This window comes from Pelodiscus sinensis, chromosome 3 (assembly GCF_049634645.1).
Source record: "Pelodiscus sinensis isolate JC-2024 chromosome 3, ASM4963464v1, whole genome shotgun sequence".
NCBI lineage: Eukaryota > Metazoa > Chordata > Testudines > Trionychidae > Pelodiscus > Pelodiscus sinensis.
This window is the reverse complement of record NC_134713.1, coordinates 7,258,708-7,279,406: the sequence shown is the minus strand read 5'-3', so window position 1 is coordinate 7,279,406 and position 20,699 is coordinate 7,258,708. Positions and strand designations below refer to the sequence as shown.

At 45.4% G+C, this 20,699-nt stretch overlaps 1 long non-coding RNA gene across 2 annotated transcripts; it reads right to left on the bottom strand.

Annotated features, from left to right (window-relative positions):
* Nucleotides 1-9,421: 9,421 nt before the first annotated feature.
* On the bottom strand, nt 9,422-20,098 carry LOC142827733 (uncharacterized). Of its 2 annotated transcripts, XR_012902438.1 has the most exons (3): nt 19,872-20,098; nt 18,556-18,635; nt 9,422-9,677 (listed from the first exon to the last, which is right to left on the bottom strand). It is a non-coding gene; the product is annotated as an uncharacterized LOC142827733 (long non-coding RNA). The 2 variants fall into 2 exon arrangements; XR_012902437.1 differs by lacking the exon at nt 9,422-9,677 and having other exon boundaries at nt 17,657-18,635.
* Nucleotides 20,099-20,699: the final 601 nt, after the last annotated feature.

Here is a 20,699-nt window from a genome sequence, read left to right as displayed (position 1 = left end):
ACCCCAAGAGCAGCTGCTGCCCCACATGTACGGGAGGGGACAGGGAGCAGAGCCCCAGGAGCAGGCTGGGGGCAGCTAAGCCAGGCAGATGGGTCAGAGGAGGTCAAATCTCCGGGTTCTCCCAGGGCAGCAACCAGGAGGAGTGCCCTGGGAGAGCCCAGATGCCTGACCTCCCCTGGTCTGGCAAATTCCCTTTTTCAGGACCACACTAGCCCCGGACCAGGGAGGTTCAACCTGTATTCCATTAATGGCGATCCACAGTACTGGGGGTGAGCCATGCAAATGAGTCCAGCAGATCTGTGTTGCTGTCTGGTGAGCAATGAAACAAGTGCAGCATCATATATATAGTAGCCCAGTGTCTGTGACTCTGTAACGTTGTAGTGTTTGGTGTTGCCTCTGGGGGGCGCTGTTGCCTCCCGCCATGGCACTCGGCTGACTTCTGCAACACTCAGCCGGGCCGCCGCACTGGAGCAAGTGGCGCAAGTGGCCGTTTGGGGTCCGCGTTCCACTTGCAGCACCCCTGTGCTGCATGGGGAGCGTGGGGCCCAAATGGCTGCTTACTCCCATGCGGCGACCTGTCTGAGTGGCGCAGAAGTCAGTTGAGCACCATGGTGGGAGGCAACATGGCGGGGTGGTGATGTGCAGCATGACAGTGGCTCCAGGCCCCGCCCTCTGGCCATAAATGTCACCGCCCCATCCCCCTTCACCTCCCGCTGTGGTGCTCGACTGACTTCTGCACTGCTCAGCCGGGCCACCACGAGGGAGCACAAACAGCTGCTTGCTCTGCTTGGTCCCCTGTGGCGGCCCGGCTGAGTGGCACAGAAGTCAGCTGAGCACCACGGCGGGAAGTGAAGGAGGCGGGGCGGTGATATGCGGCGTGATAGTGACTCCAGGCCCCGCCCCCTGGCCGGGGGGAGGGGGAGGGAACAAGGGGGAGGGGGAGGACAATTGGGAGGCTGCAGGATCAGTACTGGGGTCAAGGGAAATGGTGCAGGGGGGAAGCTGGAGCTCATAGGCAGTCGCTCAGCCATTTGGGCTCTGCGCTCCCCATGCAGGAGGAGGAGGAGAACAGAGAATGAGAGGCAGGAGGGGGAGTAGAGAAAGAGAGAAGGAGGGAGAGGCAGGAGATGGAGGAGAGCTGAGAGCGGGGCGGGAGGCAGTGGAAGGAGGGGAGAGAGAGAGAGAGACGGAGTGAGAGACCAGAGGCTCAGAAGAGAAGACGGAGATAGAAAGGGACTAGGATGTGGAGGAGAGACCTGAAAATCCCGTTTTATGACGGGCTAATTGGCTAGTTTCTGCAGATCACTCCAAGTGCTGACAGAGAAACTATTACTCAAGAAAGGACACAGAGTTGTATCAAATTGGCCAAGACCCACATGCCACAAGGAGGCCTACAAGAAAATCCAGGTAGAAATGTAGCCGTGTTAGTCTGGTGTTGCTGAAACAAAATACAGGACTATGAGCTGAGGAAGTGGGTCTGGCCCACGAAAGCTCATCATCTAATAAACCATCTTGTTGGTCTTTAAAGTGCTACATAGTCCTGTATTTTGTTTCTACAAGAAAATCCCTGTAGGAGAAGGCTGTCGATCAGTGTAGGCATTCATTGCACAACCAAAACATCTTACACAAACTGGGAAGACACAAGATGTGTTGCAAGAAGGCCACAAAATTTATCCAGAGACAAACGTGCAAAAACTCTAACAAGTTTTGTTTTGTCCTCCAATGAAGAGAAGGGTCAACTTGAATTCTAGTTGGTTGTTTCTAATATGTGACAGACACACCTTCACCACTTTCTGATTGGCCCAGATCAACTTTCCCCAGAAGACAAACCAAACCACGACACCCTTGTGCAGCCTATTTGGATCAAAGTGACACGGTCTGAAACATCTGGATCTAAAAGGCGACAAAGGAGACTTTCATTGTCTAGCCACTGAGCGCTCCGCAGACCTGGTAAGAACTAAAATCGCTTCAATTACAATCTCCTCCTAATTCTGCCCTTTGAAGTCTTTTCCAGAGAGACAGCTGCAAACGAAACAAGAACAGTTGTCATAATACCTCTATGAAATGCCTCAGTGAACTTTCTCTCTGTTTTGAGAAACTATTGAAACTGGGAAGCTAACCTATGCCTTCCTATCAGTTGCCATTGTTATGTACCAGAAGTACATGTATTTTGTTTACCCAGATGAAAACAGGACAAATTTAAAGCTAAATGATTCTCAGAACGTAGGTGTGTAAGTTAAAATCTCCTAAAAGACTGAAATGTATAGAGTAGCCGTTATCATAGCAGTTCACTACCAGCTTTAAACTTGGATGTAAATTATAGTTAATCAATGGTGATTAAGAGTACAGAGGGTTCATTGACTCATTCAATTACTTAAGCCTAGTATTATATCAGTTAGTAAAGCATGCTTGATTTTCTTAAATTGATATCAAGTATCAGAGGGGTAGCCATGTTAGTCTGGATCTGCAAAAGCGACAAGGAGTCCTGTGGCACCTTATAGACTAAAAGATGTATTGGAGCATAAGCTTTTGTGGGCAAAGATCCACTTCGTCAGACGCATGCAGTGGAAATGTCCAAAATTTCCAGAAATTCCAGAAATTAAATTGATATGCTTATCAGTAGCACTATTGTACTCTTATCAGTAGCACTCCAGAATTTCCAGAAATTTCCAGAAATTCCAGAAATTAATTTGATACACTTATCAGTAGCACTATTGTCCATCCCAAACATTAAAAAATCATGAGATGTGCTTAAATCATGAGAGTTTTTAAAGAAACTAAGTTAGGGTCCCTTTTGTTTGTCTTTTGGTTTTTGAGAATTTAAAGTGCACTCGTTTCACATGTTCTAGATTATTTTTCCAAACAGGAGGGCAAGATCTCTGCTCTTGTTTAAAATGAAAGTGAAGATTTTCATGCCATTTTTCCCTCAGCAGCTGAGAGTTTAGAATAAAATCATAAGGGCTGTCAGCTCTGCTGAATTTAAACCCTTTAATTGACTAAAAAGCACAATGTAAACCTGCATTTCGCTAACAAGATTAATCTTAGTTGTTTAAAAGTGATGGCAAGTCAACACATGATTAAGTGTATTAAGGCTGATTAAACTTCCTGTTCAAAGCTTAATACTATTCATAACAGGAAACTGCAAAAGACAACTGAAAGGAACCCAAAGTGTTTCAGAGTTTATCCTGAAACTCAGACAGTTTGTGGTCAGCAGAAATTGACAAAAAGAGGAAGGAACTTTGTCTTATTTTTTTAAGCTAAATATTTTAGTATTGTGTGAATATTTAATGTGGGGAAAGAGTCTGCAATACTGGTAAAATTCCAGTCAGATTAGAATAGTTTCAATAATTGCCCATTATATTTAGGGTTCAAAATCTGAATTAATTAGATGAACCTCCTTAGTCACTAATGCCAGATCTATACTAAAGGGGAAGGTCAACTTAAGATAGGCAACTCCAGCTATGTTAATTACATATCTTAATTTGCATTTTTGTGCTCTCCACAGAGCAGGAGGTCAACGGGGCTTCCCTTATTCCTCACGAGGAACAGGAGTGCCACAAGGGTGCCCTCTCAGGTCAAATTAGTAGGTCTTTACTAGACCTGCTAAATTGAACCTCGGAAGACTAACTGAGACAGCGCTGATCTTCCATGTAGTGTAGACACGGCCTAAGTGACTTGTCTAAATGTCTAAATCTCACTTTTGGAGCTGATTAGCTGAATGCCACAGGGAGTTCTATAATTCCACTGCCAAACATTGCTTAATTAGAAATTGATAGAAATCTACATTTATGGATTCATCGTTCCATATTTATACTAACATCATTTACCAAGTGTATTGTAAAACCAAGATAAAGTTTGCTATGAAAAGAGAGGAACTCTATGAATTGCTTTGATTCAGTATCTGCCTTCTTGATCGATTGTCACATATCCAATATCATGTTGAATTCATTCTAGTAGATTTCACAAGCACCATTATTTAACCATTTGTATGCTGTCTGTAATCTAATTGCTTTCAATTCCATTTTGGCTAATAAAACTAATTAATGTGCAATATTTCCATTTGTGTTTTGGTTACAGAACAGCAATCTAAACAAATGCGAGAAACCCGATGTGAATAACAAGCTAATTAATATTGCACACCCATCCTGTGTTTTAAAATGTATCTTTTGCAACAGAATTCTCTTTCCCCAAAATACTCCTGCACCACCTCTCATAGTATATAAATAAATAATAAATATGATTATGAATAGATTGCAGCACACATATTATGTCATTTATTTATAGGCAATCTTTCTATCTTCACAGGGATTCTCCGTTTCCTGTCCATCTTTTCTTTCTAGTGACACTGAGTTCCCAGCCAAAGTACAGCCATGAAGATCCTTTGCCTTCTCTTCACTGCTCTCTTGGTGTTCCAAGTTGCACCCGGTAAGATCCCAGTAAAATCAAGGATCTCATAGAGGGGTCTTGGCAAGTCTTTATTAAGGTTGCCTAGAACTTAGCATTGTAACATTTTTTAAACTCTTTTTCTGAAGATTCTAACGGTGGCAGAGTTTGCAACAGACACTGGACATGTGGCAGGGGAATTAGGTCCCATGAATATCTTTGTTGTGATCATAAAAATCCATTTAGATCTGGCTGAATTCTAACCCACTGCAAAACTCTCAATTCCTGAGTGTGATTTTACCTATCACTAGAGGATTGCCAGCAAATATCCCCAATATTGTATCTGCCCTGAACATACTGTTGCTACTGCATGAATCACAAAACTGAACATCCAGATAGGAGAAAGAAAAAATTAATCCTCTGTCTACCATAATCATAGAATCATAGAATAATAGGACTGGAAGGGACCTCAAGAGGTCATCGAGTCCAGCCCCCCGCCCTCAAGGCAGGACCAAGCTCCGTCTACACCATCCCTGACAGATGTCTATCTAACCTGTTCTTAAATATCTCCAGAGAGGGAGATTCCACCACCTCCCTTGGCAATTTATTCCAATATTTGACCACCCTGACAGTTAGGAATTTTTTCCTAATGTCCAATCTAAACCTCCCCTGCTGCACTTTAAGCCCATTACTCCTTGTCCTGTCCTCAGAAACCAAGAGGAACAAATTTTCGCCTTCCTCCTTGTGACACCCTTTTAGATATTTGAAAACCGCTATCATGTCCCCCCTTAATCTTCTTTTTTCCAAACTAAACAAGCCCAGTTCATGAAGCCTGGCTTCATAGGTCATGTTCTCTAGACCTTTAATCATTCTTGTCGCTCTTCTCTGTACCCTTTCCAATTTCTGCACATCTTTCTTGAAATGTGGCACCCAGAACTGGACACAGTACTCCAGCTGAGGCCTAACTAGTGCAGAGTAGAGCGGCAGAATGACTTCACGAGTTTTGCTTACAACACACCTGTTGATACAACCTAGATGGAAAGGCCTCTTTTTGGTGAAGGCCTCTTTTTGGTGAAGAGGCTGGTGCTCTGGGCTGGACTGGAAATCATAGTCTGAAGTTCTGCTGACTAGACCTAATCCCTCATTGTCTTGACAGTGTAAAGAAGGCCTCATGCCCCAAGCAGAGATGGGGCAATGTGAGAAAACAGGCTAGATCGCTAATACGGCAGACCTTTGTCTTACCCACACTGTTTCTCAGAAACAATCATGTGCTTGGATTGATTCCTGGAAATGATATCATTTGGGGGGAATCATAAAAGCATAGAAAATTAGAGTTGGAAGAGACTTCATGAGGTTAACTAGTCCAATCCCCTGCTCCAAGCAAGACCAACCCTAACTAAATCATTTCTGCTGGCAATTTTTCAAGCCTGGCCTTAAAATCCTCTAAGGACGGAGATTCCACACCTCTCTACAGAACCCATTCCAGTGCTTCGTAATATCCAATCTATACCTCCCTCACTGCAACTTGAGACCATTGCTTCTTGGTCTGTCTTTTGCCACCACCGACAACAGCCTGGCTCCATTCCCTTTGGAAACTCCCTTCAGGTAGCTGAAGGCTGCTAGCAAATCCCTTCCTCCTTTCTCTTCTGTAGACTAAATAAGCCCAGTTCCCTCAGCCTCATGTGTTCCAGCCCTCTAATCATGTGCTGGATTGTATCCATGTTGAGAGACAGAACATGCAGAAATGTCAGCGCGTCAGTAGAGGTCTTGCATTTATATCTGTTGGTGCTGGCCACTGTTGGCAGACAGGATACTGGGCTAGATGGACCTTTGGTCTGACCCAGTACAGCCGTTCTTATGTTCTTATTCTTATGTTGTGAGTACTTCTGTGAAAGCACAGCTACCTCCACTTAAATATTTTCACCCAGGTACCCTAAAGGCTGAGGCAATAGAAATTGTGTCTGCTTATTCCACGGGACTGGCCTGTGTGGTACATGTAAAGCTGGGGACTGGTCATAAAACTGGCGACTGGTCATGTAAAGCTGGTGACTGGTCATAAAGAAACTATTGAAGAGGGCTGAGTTTTCACTGTGTGCAGGGTCTCTCAGGCTAGCATTCCCTCTGGAAAGAACTTGAGCAAACCCCTCTGTGTCTTACATGGTAGCCAGTCAACCTAGTGCTACCTACTCAGTAGCAGAGCAGTTATCACAATTTTCCTGGTGCATTGGTCTTAGGAGCCCTGAAGAATCCCACCCAGAGCAGCAGCCAGTAGGGAAGTCTGGTGCAAGCAGCTGCCAGCATTTCATCCCATAGATTTGTGGAGCACTGAAGGACACCCAAGCTCCGAGTTAGTTCTTAAATACACCCAATGAGCCAAAGCCCCATCCAGACCCACGAACAGGTGGCAAAGGGGGCTGTTGCACCAGGACCCATTAATTCAAAGGGTCTGGGCTCTGAGCCCTTTAAATCACCACCATGGCACTTTTTGCGCTGCCTAGAGAGGCGGGGCACCACGTAGAATGCTCCAGGTAGTGCCGGAGGGGTCATGGTCCGGGTGGCACTGAGGGCTGGCTGCTCTCAGCCTTGCCCCTTCCTTGTGAGGCCCCGCCCCTTCTGGGAGCATGGAGCCAGGCACCCCACACCTTACCGAGGGGCCCAGCGTGGCTTTCAGCTCCCCTGCCCCCATTTAATGAACCTGCTCTGCTCTCTGTTTTGAGGCTGCTTCTGGGTATACCCAGAACTACAGCCCTTTCTGTAGCATTACAGCTGGTAACGCTGGGCCCTAGGTGGTAAGAATGGTGCTGATTGGGCCAGCTTGCAGGGAATGTGACATCCAGGCAAGAGGCAACGCCTGCCATGCTAAAATAACAACCCCTTAGTCCTTCTGCTTTGATGAATTATAAGTAAGACCCATTCTTTGTGCAGGCCTGGCACAGAGTATTTGGACCCCGTCGCAGTGCGGACGCTTTGGGGGCGAATGCCTCTTGCCCTGTCCCCGCTATACTAGACGCTTTGGGAAGTGTGTCACACGGGGCTTCTGCTGCTTGCGGTAAGTTAACAAATCCACTACAGAGACATTCCTGCATGAGCAGAAATGGGTGTTCCTCTCCCTTCCATATCCAAGCTGTTGTTTACACAGATGCATTGGCATTGTAATGCCCTCAGCCTACGTGGGAATAACCATATCGTCTACTCTTACTCCTGCGTTACCCAGACTGCCTATGGCCAGGTCCATGGAACATCCCCAGAAGCCCCAGTGCTGTAGAGATTGCCCCTCTGAGACCTGACTACTCCCAAATCCATCCCTAGCATTCCCTGTACACTATTGCTTGCAAGACAAGCAGCGTAGAGCCAGTTGCAACGACTCTGTGTTGCTGATGCATGGATGTAACGCTTCCTCAGCCTGGCACGTTGCTTTACACCTCTCTGGATGGGTAGAGCAGAGTGTACAAGCACAGGGTGGGCCCTGAAACAATCCCACTGTATAAATTGTTTGTGTTCCCTATTCCAAAATGGAAGAACTAAAGCCAGGTTCCCAGGTGAGAGCTCAGGATATCAGTCCACTGCTCTGTACAAGCCTCTATCTACTTTGAGACCAAAGTGGCTGCTCTTTGCAAACAGGCAGAATTTTGGAGCTTTACAGCTGTAGTACAGAACAAATAAACACCTCCGAATTTTGAGGATGTGGGGGGGGGGGCTACATCTGGACTGCAGGCTTCTTTCAGAAGAAGCTTTTCCAGAAGAGATCTTCCAGAAAAACTTCTTTCAGAAGAGAGCATCCACACAGCAAAAGCGCAATGAAAAAAGCAATTTGCTTTTTCGAAAGATAGCCTCCACATTGATTGGATGCCATCTCACGTTTAATCTGTGATTACTGTGGATGGAGTGGCCATGAGGGCACCTGTGCTTTTTCCTGAAGGCCTCTTCTTTCAAAAAAACACTCTCTTGCGCGTCCACATATGCCTTTTTCTAAAAAAGCTTTTTTCAGAGAAAAGCTTCTTCCTTGTAGAATGAGATTTACCGCTGTTGGAAAAAACCCTCCATTCTTTCCACTTTCTGTGGAAAGAACGCAAGGACAGTGTGGATGTAAGTATAGTTTTTCTGGAAAAACGGCCGTGTTTCCAGAAATACTCTGCAGTGTAGACATAAAGGCTACGTCTACACTGGCCCCTTTTCCGGAAGGGGCATGTTAATTTCAGCTATCGTAGTAGGGAAATCTGCGGGGGATTTAACTATCCCCCGCGGCATTTAAATAAAAATGTCCGCCGCTTTTTTCCGGCTTTTAGAAAAGCCGGAAAAGAGCGTCTACACTGGCCCCGATCCTCCGGAAAAAGCGCCCTTTTCCGGAGGCTCTTATTCCTACTTTGAACCCTACTTTGAAGTAGAATAAGAGCCTCCGGAAAAGGGCGCTTTTTCCGGAGGATCGGGGCCAGTGTAGACGCTCTTTTCCGGCTTTTCTAAAAGCCGGAAAAAAGCGGCAGACATTTTTATTTAAATGCCGCGGGGGATATTTAAATCCCCCGCGGATTTCCCTACTATGATAGCTGAAATTAACATGCCCCTTCCGGAAAAGGGTCCAGTGTAGACGAGCCCAAAAGAGAGAAAGAGAGACTTGCAAGATATATCCCAATATAAAATTATTCAAAGCTATTAAATACCATTGCTATGTGGCCTGAGCCAGGTAGGCAACATTAAGAGTCTTGTGGGTTGTCTTCATTAAGAGGAAGAATTGACTATATGAATCAGGTATAACTGGTGCAATCCTCTTAATCTACAGCTGAATTTACTATGTTCTGGTCAACATTTTAACTTTACAAAATGCACTTAGTAGCATTTAAAAAAAAATGAGAGAATGGTCCTCACTGACTAGAGAGTTAGAGGCAGGTGAGTAGGCGTCCATGTTCAGAAGTCTGTGTTTGCCTGTCATGCCAAATTGGCAGCCAGTTCATTTGTTTAAACACATGAAAGCTACAACTTTGTAACAGTGCACAGCAGCAGGGAAAATCAGTATTAACCAAGAATATCTGCACTCATGGGACAATTTTGCCTCTGCTTTTTTATTGGAATTAAAAGTAATTTCTCATAGTTATGGGTGTGAGCAAAGTATCTGATCATCTCTTTTCCCTGTGCAGAAGTCGTGGCTGACAGTCCTGCGGACGGTTCAGGCAGGATCTCTGGGAGTCTGGTGCACCTTCTCACCTCTAAAAGTGTTAGATCCTGCTTCAAGGGCAGTCTGAAGTTCATCTGAGCTGATCAGAGCCATGTGTGCTGGAGAAATCCAAACAGGACAGTATCTGTAGTTGACCAAAGATTGCAACGTCCCATTTAATAAAAGCTGTTGTGACATCACAGTGCTGACCTATGAGTGTGTGTGTTCTGCTGGGGTAAAGGTAAAGTTTTAGCCAACCATATAGGCTTGGAAATAGCCCTCTATAGTCCTCAATTTGAGTTACATCTTGCCTGGGAGGCATCAAAAAGAAGAAAAAGCTGGAAGGATGAGACCCACGGTGAGAATCTATTTGCCCTGCATCCACGTTGAAGGGGACATAACACGAAGCAGTGAGGGGTTAGTAGCAGCCCTCCCTCTGATCTCTTGCACCCACCCCTCAGTGTCTCCTGCCCCATCTCCACGTTCCCATCCATCTGGATAGATGGAGGTAGCTGTCTCCTCCCAGAAGGAGGCCAGGAAGCTCTGTCATCTTCCCTTCTGCTCTAAGAGTACCCTTAATATGATTAAGGTGTTTGTTCAATGTTAGGACTCTTTGGACCATGCTGTAAAGTAGGACAATACCATAGACACATGCACAACATTTGGGAATGAGCGTGTAAAAAGGATAGTTAAACACAGGCCCTGCTGCTAAGACATGTCCCAGCTAAAGCTCAGTAGCAGGTTTAAAACTAATAAAAGAAAGTTCTTCACACAGCATGTAGTCAACCTGTGGAACTCCTTGCCAGAGGAGGCTGTGAAGGCTAGGACTATAATAGAGTTTAAAGAGAAGCTAGATAATTTCATGGAGGTTAGGTCCATAAAAGGCTATTAGCCAGGGGATAAAATGGTGTCCCTGGCCTCTGTTTGTCAGAGGCTGGAGAGGGATGGCAGGAGATAAATTGCTTGATCATTGTCTTCAGTCCACCCCCTCCGGGGCACCTGGTGCTGGCCACTGTCGGCAAACAGGATACTGGGCTAGATGGACCTTTGGTCTGACCCAGTACGGCCGTTCTTATGTTCTTATGTAAAGGTGTTCTCTGAGGGTACGTCTAGACTACACGGTTTTGTCGACGGAAGTTTTGTCGACAGATACTGTCAACAAAATTTCTGTCGACATAGAGCGTCTAGACACATTCGGTTCTGTCAACAAAGCAAGCTGCTTTGTCGACAAAACCCTGTAGTCTAGACGCAACCCTACAGGCAATAACACCTTCTGTCGACAGAACTCTGTCGACAGAAGGTGTTATGCCTCGTAAAATGAGGTTTACCAGCGTCGACAAAACTGCTGAGTTCTGTCGACGTTATGTCGACAGAACTCAGCGGTAGTGTAGACACAGGTATAGTTTTGTCAACAAAAGTCCACTTTTGTTGACAAAACTCAGTAGTCTAGACACACCCTGAATTTGGCTTTGCTCTATCCAAAGCTCACTGGGATCAGTGGGAATCTTTCCACTTACTTCAGTCAGCTGTAGAAGCTTACCCGGCCCCATTCACAACAATGGAAAAAATCCCATTTCACCCTCAGAGTAAGTCTAAACTGCAGAGTTTTCTGGAAAAATGGCTGTTTTTCCAGAAAAACAATACTTACATCCACACTGTTATTGTGTTCTTTTGACGGAAAGTCGAAAGAATGGAGGCGTTTTTTCAACAGCGGTAAACCTCATTCTATGAGGAAGAAGCCTTTTTCAGAAAAAGGCGTGTGTGGACACGGAAGAGAATTTTTTTTTTCGAGAGAAGAGGCCTCCAGGAAAAAGCACAGGTGCCCTGGTGGCCACTCCATCCATAGTAATCACAACTGAAATGCGAGAGAGCGTCCAATGAATGCGGAAGCTATCTTTTGAAAAAGCGCATTGCTTTTGCATTGCACTTTTGGGCTGTGTCTAGACTGGCCAGCTTTTCGAGAAAATCAGCCGCTTTTCCAGAAAAACTTGCCAGCTGTCTACACTGGCCGCTTGAATTTCCACAAAAGCACTGACTTCCTACTGTAAGAAATCAGTGCTTTTCGCGGAAATACTATGCTGCTCCCGTTCGGGCAAAAGTCCCTTTTGTGCAAAACTTTTGTGCAAAAAGGCCAGTGCAGACAGCTGAGATTTGTTTTCCACAAAAAAAGCCCCGATCGCGAAAATGGCGATTGGGGCTTTTTTGCCCAAACATGCGTCTAGATTGGCCACGGCTTTTGTGGAAAAGCGTCCGTGCCAATCTAGATGCTCTTTTCCGCAAATGCTTTTAACGGAAAAACTTTTCCGTTAAAAGCATTTGCGGAAAATCATGCCAGTCTAGACGCAACCATTGTGTTTGGCACTGTACAAACACACAGAAAAAGATGACCCTTGTCCCATCGTGCTTACAAATTAAGTGTAAGGCAAGAGGGATACAGAGTGATTAGGGAGAGCAAGGAGATGAGGAGCCAGTCCTAGCCAGCATGAGCAGCAGTAGTATCAGCACAGCAATGGCCTAAGCACTATGAAGTCTGCTGTAGGCGCTCATAGTCCAGGAGAGTTTTATCGGAGACATTTTGGAGGTGGACCATGTGGTGCTTTGTGGATGTTTATAGGGACCTCTTCCCAAACCTGATGGACAGCATGGAAAATCACGTATGTGCTTGTCATATACAATAATGCCAGAGACATCCATAAGTTAGTCCCAAAATAACACGAGGCTTCTGTGTTTCACCTAGGAGTTACACAGAAGTAGCCTTCACGGAGTGGGAATAAGTGCAAGTTCATGGCATTTCTGCTCTGGTAATGATTAATATGATTAAACTCTGTGTGTGTGTTTGCTTTTTAGCTGTTTCCATTTGCAATTCAGGAAGCTGGAACAGCTGGTAAGGTAGCAGAAAGGTGAGTTGCCTCAGTGCTTGAGGAGATGGCAGTATGATAAACACTAATTTATTCCACCCACTTTGCCTAGTCTCTGGTTCCCTACTAATCTTCACCCTTTGCCCCAGTTTATAGCCTATTCACTGGAATGTCCCTCTTCTTGGGTGCGTCTACACTGCAATGCTATTTCGGGATATTGGAGTATCCCGAAATAGCTAGCCCACGTTTTCACAGCAAGCTCATTATTTTGGGCTCACTATTCCGATGTCCCGGTAAACATCATTCTATGAGGAGTAAGGGACATTTTGGAATAGCGGGTTATTTCTAAATACGTGCAAACAGCGCCAAATGACAAAATAAGCTAGTTTGAAATAGCATCGAAACAAGATATGCAATTTGTGTCTTATTTCGAGATATGGTACAGTGTAGACGGACCCCTTGTGACCACCTTCTTGCCTCTCCTGGCTCTTTTAGGGAGGTGGCACTTTTGTCATATTAGGCTCTACCTCTTTCTAAGGACAGAGGAATTATCTCTCTAGGATGCTTTCAGACACTATTGGTGGCAGACAGACCCAGAAATCATCTGGCCTGTATTGTGAACATGAAGAAAAACAGGAAAGTGAACACTTTTGTTTTTTCTACAAAGGAAAATATACCAAAAAATAGCCCTAATTAAACAATTTGGCTGTGTCTAGACTGGAAAGTTTTTCCGCAAAAGCAGCTGCTTTTGCGGAAAAGCTTGTGAGCTGTCTACACTGGCCGCTTGAATTTCCGCAAGAACACTGACTTCCTACTGTCTGAAATCAGTGCTTCTTGCAGAAATACTATGCTGCTCCTGTTCGGGCAAAAGTCCTTTTGCGCAAAGCTTTTGTGCAAAAGGGCCAGTGTAGACAGCTCAGATTTGTTTTGCGCAAAAAAGCCCTGATTGTGAAAATGGCGATCAGGGCTTTTTTGCGCAAAAGCATGTCTAGTTTGGCACGGACGCTTTTCCGCAAAAAGTGCTTTTGTAGAAAAGCATCCGTGCCAATCTAGATGCTCTTTTCCGCAAATGCTTTTAACGGAAAACATTTCCGTTAAAAGCATTTGCGGAAAATCATGCCAGTCTAGACGTAGCCTACGTGTTTTTCCTCCAATCTCTTTCCATTACAACAATCTTTCATGTAGCAGTTCATCAGAGGAAACATTTTCAGACTGACAGTTGAGGATTTATTTAAGTCATCAGCTTTCAGAAGCTTGGACTCAGGACAAGCTAATCAGGATCACAAACAAAACAGGACTTGTCTATAGAACTTAAACAAGGCCCATTGGATATCTCCTTCTGCGTTCTCTCTTCCTAATGGCAGACCATGACTATCTCCCATTTAAGTCAATGAGTCAGATTTTCCATTGGTGTAAACTGGTGTAGTAGCTAAAGATCTGTCCCGAAAGCCCTGGCTTCTTGCAGAGGAAAATGAAAACTTTGATATTTGCACATTCCAATCCAGAAACTGGAGTGGGAGCAGCATTTCAATTTGCATAAGCAATTGCATGTTGAAAAGTTCCATTTAGAGCCACAGGAAAATTCCATGACCCTGGTTCATGAAGAAACCAAAGGCCACTGAAAACCAGTTATTTAAAACTGGGCCAAACCGGTACAAACTGTATGAAAAGCTAAAACATTTGCACAGCAGTGTCCTGAGGGGAGATGTAATGGGTCTGTGCACATAAAAATGCCTGCTTGCAGTTCAGACCCGTGAATGCTGGTGACCTACAGATCAGTCTTTAAGGTGCAGATTCTGATCTCTGATTCAAACAAGAAGGGATTTCCTTAAAGGGAAGTTTGTGAGTTCTCAGCACTTCAGCAAATCCAATCACTTGCTTAAGTTCCTAAACGTGGATTTGGCCTGGCCCACATGTAAAATTTAGTCATGTTAGTCTGCAACTTTAAAAACAATGAGTAGTCCTGTGGCACCTTAGGCTATGTCTACACTTATCTTATTTCAGAATAGCACGTATACAGTGCAGGGAAGCCTCAAATTTAGTCCAAGGCAGGGTTCTCTGATGCAGACGTGCTATCTCGATTTAGAGCCCCTGGAGGAATAACTTAGAATGGCTCCGTTGAGGGGCTATTTCGAAATAGCCTAAGTGGAGCGTCTACATATGCCTCATTTCGAAATAGTTATTTTGGAAGAGACGTTATTCTTCATAGAATGAGGCTTACAGAAGTCAGAATAAGCCATGCATTATTCTGAAATTATTTCAAAATAACAGAATTGCTGTGTAGATGCATGCATAGCTATTTCGGAATAATAGCCATTATTCCAAAATAATTTTGTTGCGTAGACACACCCTTAGGGTATGTCTACACTACCACCCTAGTTCGAACTAGGGTGGTAATGTAGGCAACCGGAGTTGCAAATGAAGCCCAGGATTTGAATTTCCTGGACTTCATTTGCATGTTGACGGGTGCCGCCATTTTTAAATGTCCGCTAGTGCGGACTCCGTGCCCTGCGGCTACGAGGAGTAATGGTAACGTGGAACGAGGAGTAACGGTAGTTCGGAATAGGAAGCCTAATCCGAACTACCTAGTCCGTGCTGCGTGTAGCCGCAGGGCACGGAGTCCGCACTAGCGGACATTTAAAAATGGCGGCGCCCGGCAATATGCAAATGAAGCCCGGGAAATTCAAATCCCGGGCTTCATTTGCAACTCCGGTTGCCTACATTACCACCCTAGTTTGAACTAGGGTGGTAGTGTAGACATACCCTTAGAAACTAACAAATACAGATATATATATTATCAAGAGCTTTTGGTGAGCATCTGATCAAGTGCATTTTGCCCATGAAAGCTTATGATGCTATATAAAGGCACATCTACACTACAGCATTTTTTCGAAATAACAAGGTGAGTGTCCACACAGCAAGCCTGTTATTTTGAAATTGTTTTGAAATAACAGGCTTCTTAATCCAGAATAATAAACTCTCTTTTCACGAGGAATAACGCCTATTTTGAAACTGCTATTTTGAAATAGCGGTAGTGTGGATGCTCCACTGCTGCTATTTTGAAATAGTTCCTCCCCAGGGCGATTCTAAGTATTTACTCCCCAGTGCTTCCTGGGGCTCTAAATCGAGGTAGCATGTCCCCATTAGGGAAGCCTGAAACAGACCAATTTCAAGGCTTCCCTGTAGTGCGGCTGTGCTATGCAGAAATAGTGATTTTGGGAGTTATTATTCCAAAATAATTTATTTCGAACTACCCTTGTAGTGTAGACACAAACTAAGGTGCCACAGGACTACTCGATGTAAAATTTAGATTGCCATGGCTACATTGCTCGGTGCTGTGGAAAAAGTCACCCCCATGCAGATGGTAGCTACACCAACTAACCACCCTCTAACCAACTAACCACCCAAGTCAATGGAAGAATGTGTCAGTTGATGCAGGTCTTGTCTGTATTACTGTGGGCTGTAGAACTAAGTCATGCAACTTCAACTATGTGAATAATATAGCTGAAGCTGACATACTTTGGCCTGCTTATTGTGGTGTCGTCACCATGGTAATTCTACAGTTGATGCTCTCCCATCAACTCTGCCTCTTCTTCTTCTTCTTTGCTCTTAGCTTCCATGGGAGCATAGGCCATCAACAATTTCTTTCCAAGCCTTTCTGTCTTGTGCCACCTTTTCTAATTCTCTCCAGCTTTTGCCCATTTGCCTCACATTTTCAGAATCCTTTCAAGTTTGGCTTCCCTGCATCATAATCTCTCTTTGAGGGCCTTTTTTAGTCAAGGAAGGTTGGCTTGCCATTCAAATTGAAATTGTTGATGTTTTTGTAGCAGACGTTTATTTTTACAGGATGGGGTTGTTAGCCCCATGCCCAACCCTCCTTAGTTGACTCTTACAACATGCTTGTAAGGATACAGAGGTCCTCTTCTGACTTCCCCATAGGGCCCCCGGGAACCTCACAGGGTGTCGACTCTGCCTACTCTTCTCATTCTGGTGGAGTAGTGGAGTTGACGGGAGGGTGCTCGGCGATTGGATAGTGTGCTCTGACAGCATGGCCCAACTGGCCGCTGTTACAGCCACTGAGAATCTTCCACAGCACATGACCTTCAGTGGGAGTACATCAGCCCAGCCCCTTTGATGCTGGAATGTAAAGCGAGCAGTGGGATCTTTTACTCTAGTCCCCCAAAGACTGCAGCAGTCCAGAATCCAGTCACATGCACCCTAGGCAGGGCAGGTTGAGATAATGCTACCTGCCCTTCCCCACTGTAGGGCAACTCATGTAAGTAGGGGATTTGTCCTACCAAAGTAGGGGAAGTTCTCTATGTACATAAGAACGGCCATACTGGGTCAGACCAAAGCTCCATCTAACCCAGTGTCCTGTCTTCCAACAACAGAAGCCAATGCCAGGTACCCCAGAGGGAATGAACAAAACAAGGAATCCTCAAGGGATCCACCCTCTGTTACGCATTTCCAGCTTCTGACAAAGGCTGTGTCCAGACTCCATGCCTCCGTCGACGGAGGCATGTAGATTAGCCAGCTCGGAAGAGGGAAATGAAGCCGCGATTAAAATAATCGCGGCTTCATTTAAATTTAAATGGCTGCCCCGATCTGCCGATCAGCTGTTTGTCGGCAGATCGGGAGAGTCTGGACGCGATGCGCCGACAAAGAAGCCTTTCTTCATCGACACAGGTAAACCTGGTTTCACGAGGCTTACCTGTGTCGATGAAGAAAGGCTTCTTTGTCGGGGCATCGCGTCCAGACTCTCCCGATCTGCCGACAAACAGCTGATCGGCAGATCGGGGCAGCCATTTAAATTTAAATGAAGCCGCGATTATTTTAATCGCGGCTTCATTTCCCTCTTCCGAGCTGGCTAATCTACATGCCTCCGTCGACGGAGGCATGGAGTCTGGACACAGCCAAAGAGCTAGCAGGAACATCCTGGCTAATAGCCATCAATGGACCTATTCTCCATGAACTTATCTAGTTTATCTAATTTATCCATGCACATCATACCTCAGCTGAACTAAGTGATAAAATGATTTGAGTCCTCCCAGACGCACATCCCAATTCACTTCACCCACCTTTACTTTCCCACCTAGTCCTGTATAAATAGGACTCACATCACACAAAAAGAGGACTGATTCCAGAGGTTCCTGGATGTTTACCTCAGTCTCTCCGTGGGCAACTCTGGGCAGGAACAAGGATGTCCCTAGTCTAGGATGTGCCTAACTTGCTTGTGACCCTTTTAGCCTGTACTTTACTACAATTCACTTAAACATATATCCACTTTATTTACCTCAAAACCATCTCTTGGGGACTAAAGAACACCGTGCAGTGTCCACACAGTGAGGTAATGGTTCACGTAAGATTCAATGAAGCAGTCAGTACAGTGCGATAAACTGTATAGTTAGAACTAATCCTTGAGTCCTGAGTCATCATTTGGATTTGGATATGCTGTTGCCTCACTGCCAGGGCGGCACGCCTCACATTCTGTGTGATGGGATCTTTCTGCACCTGTGTTTCTGTCCCTCCTGTCAGGCCACATCCCACTCTGGGTCTGACACTTCATTCCTCCTCAATCAGAGACAGCCTTCTTTGGGTCGGGTACTTGATGCTCACTGTGGGGGACCCCCCCCCCACGATCTGCGCACATAACCATGGAGCAGTGGTGGAGAGTCACCCCACAAATATCAGTCTGATACTTTTCCAGCCCCGAATGGTGTGCTGCTTCTTCTCATCCCCAGACCCTAGGCCTCTGCTCAGTGCTCAGCAGCCCAGTTCCTCATGTGGTTTCCTCCCAGCTCCCCCTGTTTCCCTTCACTCCCTGGGGCAGATGGGCTATCTGCTGGAGGGGGGGCTGGGCTGTACCGCTCATCGAAGGGGCTGTGACATCTGGATAGGACAGCGGGACTGTGACACAGGCAAGCCAGGTGCCAGCTCATGCCAAAGTCCTAGTGTGAATGCACACAAAGGCACATCTGGAAACCAGCCTAGCTCACCTACGCGTTAACATTGTTACAGTGGGCATTAGATTTATAAAAATGTGTTCGGTGTTTCAACCTTATGAAATGCTTGTAGGATGCTGCATGTATGCATCTCACTTAACCGCTGTACCCCGTATCTAGGGCCCTATCAGATTCCCAGCTGTAGCCCAATGGGCCAGCTTACCTCCGTTATATGCACTGCTTTGCATAATACTCTGCTTTATTACACTCAGCCGTAATTCCAGGAACCTAGAGGTTCGTGTCCTGTAAGACATGGGCATTAGCAGTTCACATGCTGTGAATTTTAGCATAGATAAACTTCAGTAACTCATCAGTGCTGAGGAACTGAACGTAGGATGGAAGGGGGAGTCTTGTGCATATAAGAGCAACTGACCATAGAACATAAGCCGACATAAGCATCTGGGAGTTTCTGGATGGAACCTCCGACTGCAAATGTTCCAGGGCCATGAATTGACGTATATAATAATAGGGTGAAATCATAAACTTACTGTCCTATAGAAAAAGGACACCTTAGGATTGCTAAGGGGAGGAAACACAAATAAGGAATAAGGAGAAAACCCCTATTATATATGCATTAAATGTGGTAACGTCAGTGTTACATAGTATAAAAATGGCATCCCAGGGCAGCAAGGGTAGAGATGTAGACATTGGGAGAGACCAAAATGATGGCCACTGGTGAAGATGAGGATGGTAACAGAAATGAGAAAGAGAATGGCTAATATTTCAGGTTGCTCCACAAGGAATGGTGCACATAGAGCTGTTCCAATGTACTTTCTGTTTTCTCTCTCTCTACCCTGTTAAGTGTGTGTAACTTTAATAAATGTGTAAATCCATTATTTAATTGTCAATATAAAAGAGTTCCTATAATGTGAGTGTTGCACCTGTGCACACTGGGGGTTAATTATACTATACATGAATTATAATAATAATCGAACTGTGCCTGATCTTGGGACAAGAATCTGTCAACCCTCAAAGAGATAAGTGGAAGTCTTTGGATCAGGCTACACAGCCATGCAAAACACATCACGGACCATGACATCTGGTGTCCTTCTGTAAAATCTGGCCTTTCGTTTGCTTTTATCCCATACTACACTGATTCCACAGGGCAGACTATACAGATATCATGGGGGAGGCTGTTACTTTCCTCATCTTCAGTGGCCATCATTTTGGCTCCTCCCGAGGTCTGCATCTCTACCCTTGCGGCCTTGGAATTCCATGTTTATAATATGTGATGCTGATGTTTCACAGCCCTCAGCGTGAGTGCTGTGCCTCCCGCAGGCAGCTCTCGGTGCTACCCAGAGCATGCTGTGTGGCACTCTGCCAGTGTTTTAAGAAGCCTGGGTCCTTTTGTATCACTGGACCCTGGGGAAATTGTTCTCCCCCCCACCCCATCTCCACCCCCATCAGCGGGCCTGCCCCTGGTGCTGCAGTATCTCTATAAATTGGAATTATTATATGGGGGAGGGTAGATGTGCTTACACAGAAAGCATCCGTTTCTGGAACTGTTATTGTGACCCAATGGCCATGACACTTTTGGCACCTTCAGTACCGTCTTCATCCTCCCGCTCCTCCTCACTCCCTCGCAGCCTCCTTCCTGGCATGGGTCAAATGATTTCTCCCAACTGCACATGGCTTGCACCACAGCTTCTTTTTATTGAAGAGAGAGATTTCCTCTGGCTGCTGCTGCTCGCTCACGCCTTGTGGGTTTCTGCAGATCAGGGGGCTGGGAGCCGTTTGCAGCAATTGAGCTTTCCGTTGATGCAGGTTCCAATACGTTTGGAGGACATGGGGCAGCCCCCCGAGCGGCAGAAACCAAAGTTACTTTTGCAGATTCTATTATCCAGGAAGTCAGCATGCCCTGCGCCAAGAGAGAGAGCTGGTTACAGTCCGAACATTTATTAATAGGAGCAGAAACTATTGTTATCCAATACTCTACTAACCAGAAAACTTTGTTAACCAGCATTGCCCCCAGCCACAATACTGTCACATCTTCAGGTGCACAGGCCTGGCTTGGATTACCATGATTGGCTTAATTTTTTATTTAAGAAGTACTAATCATCTTTAACTCAAAATAGAAATGTGAGACCAATTGCCTCACACTACAAAACTACCAATATTAAAAACTAGAGTTTGACTATTATTGTCCATTGGTTTTTCCTAGGTTGATGGGACCCTCAGATAACCAGAACACCCGAGCATGCCAGATAACACAGATTTTACGCTATCTAGATCCATATGTAACTACCAGCAGGTGGATTTGAACCTGTGATCTCTGGAGCTGAGTGCATGAGTTGCTACAGCTTAAGT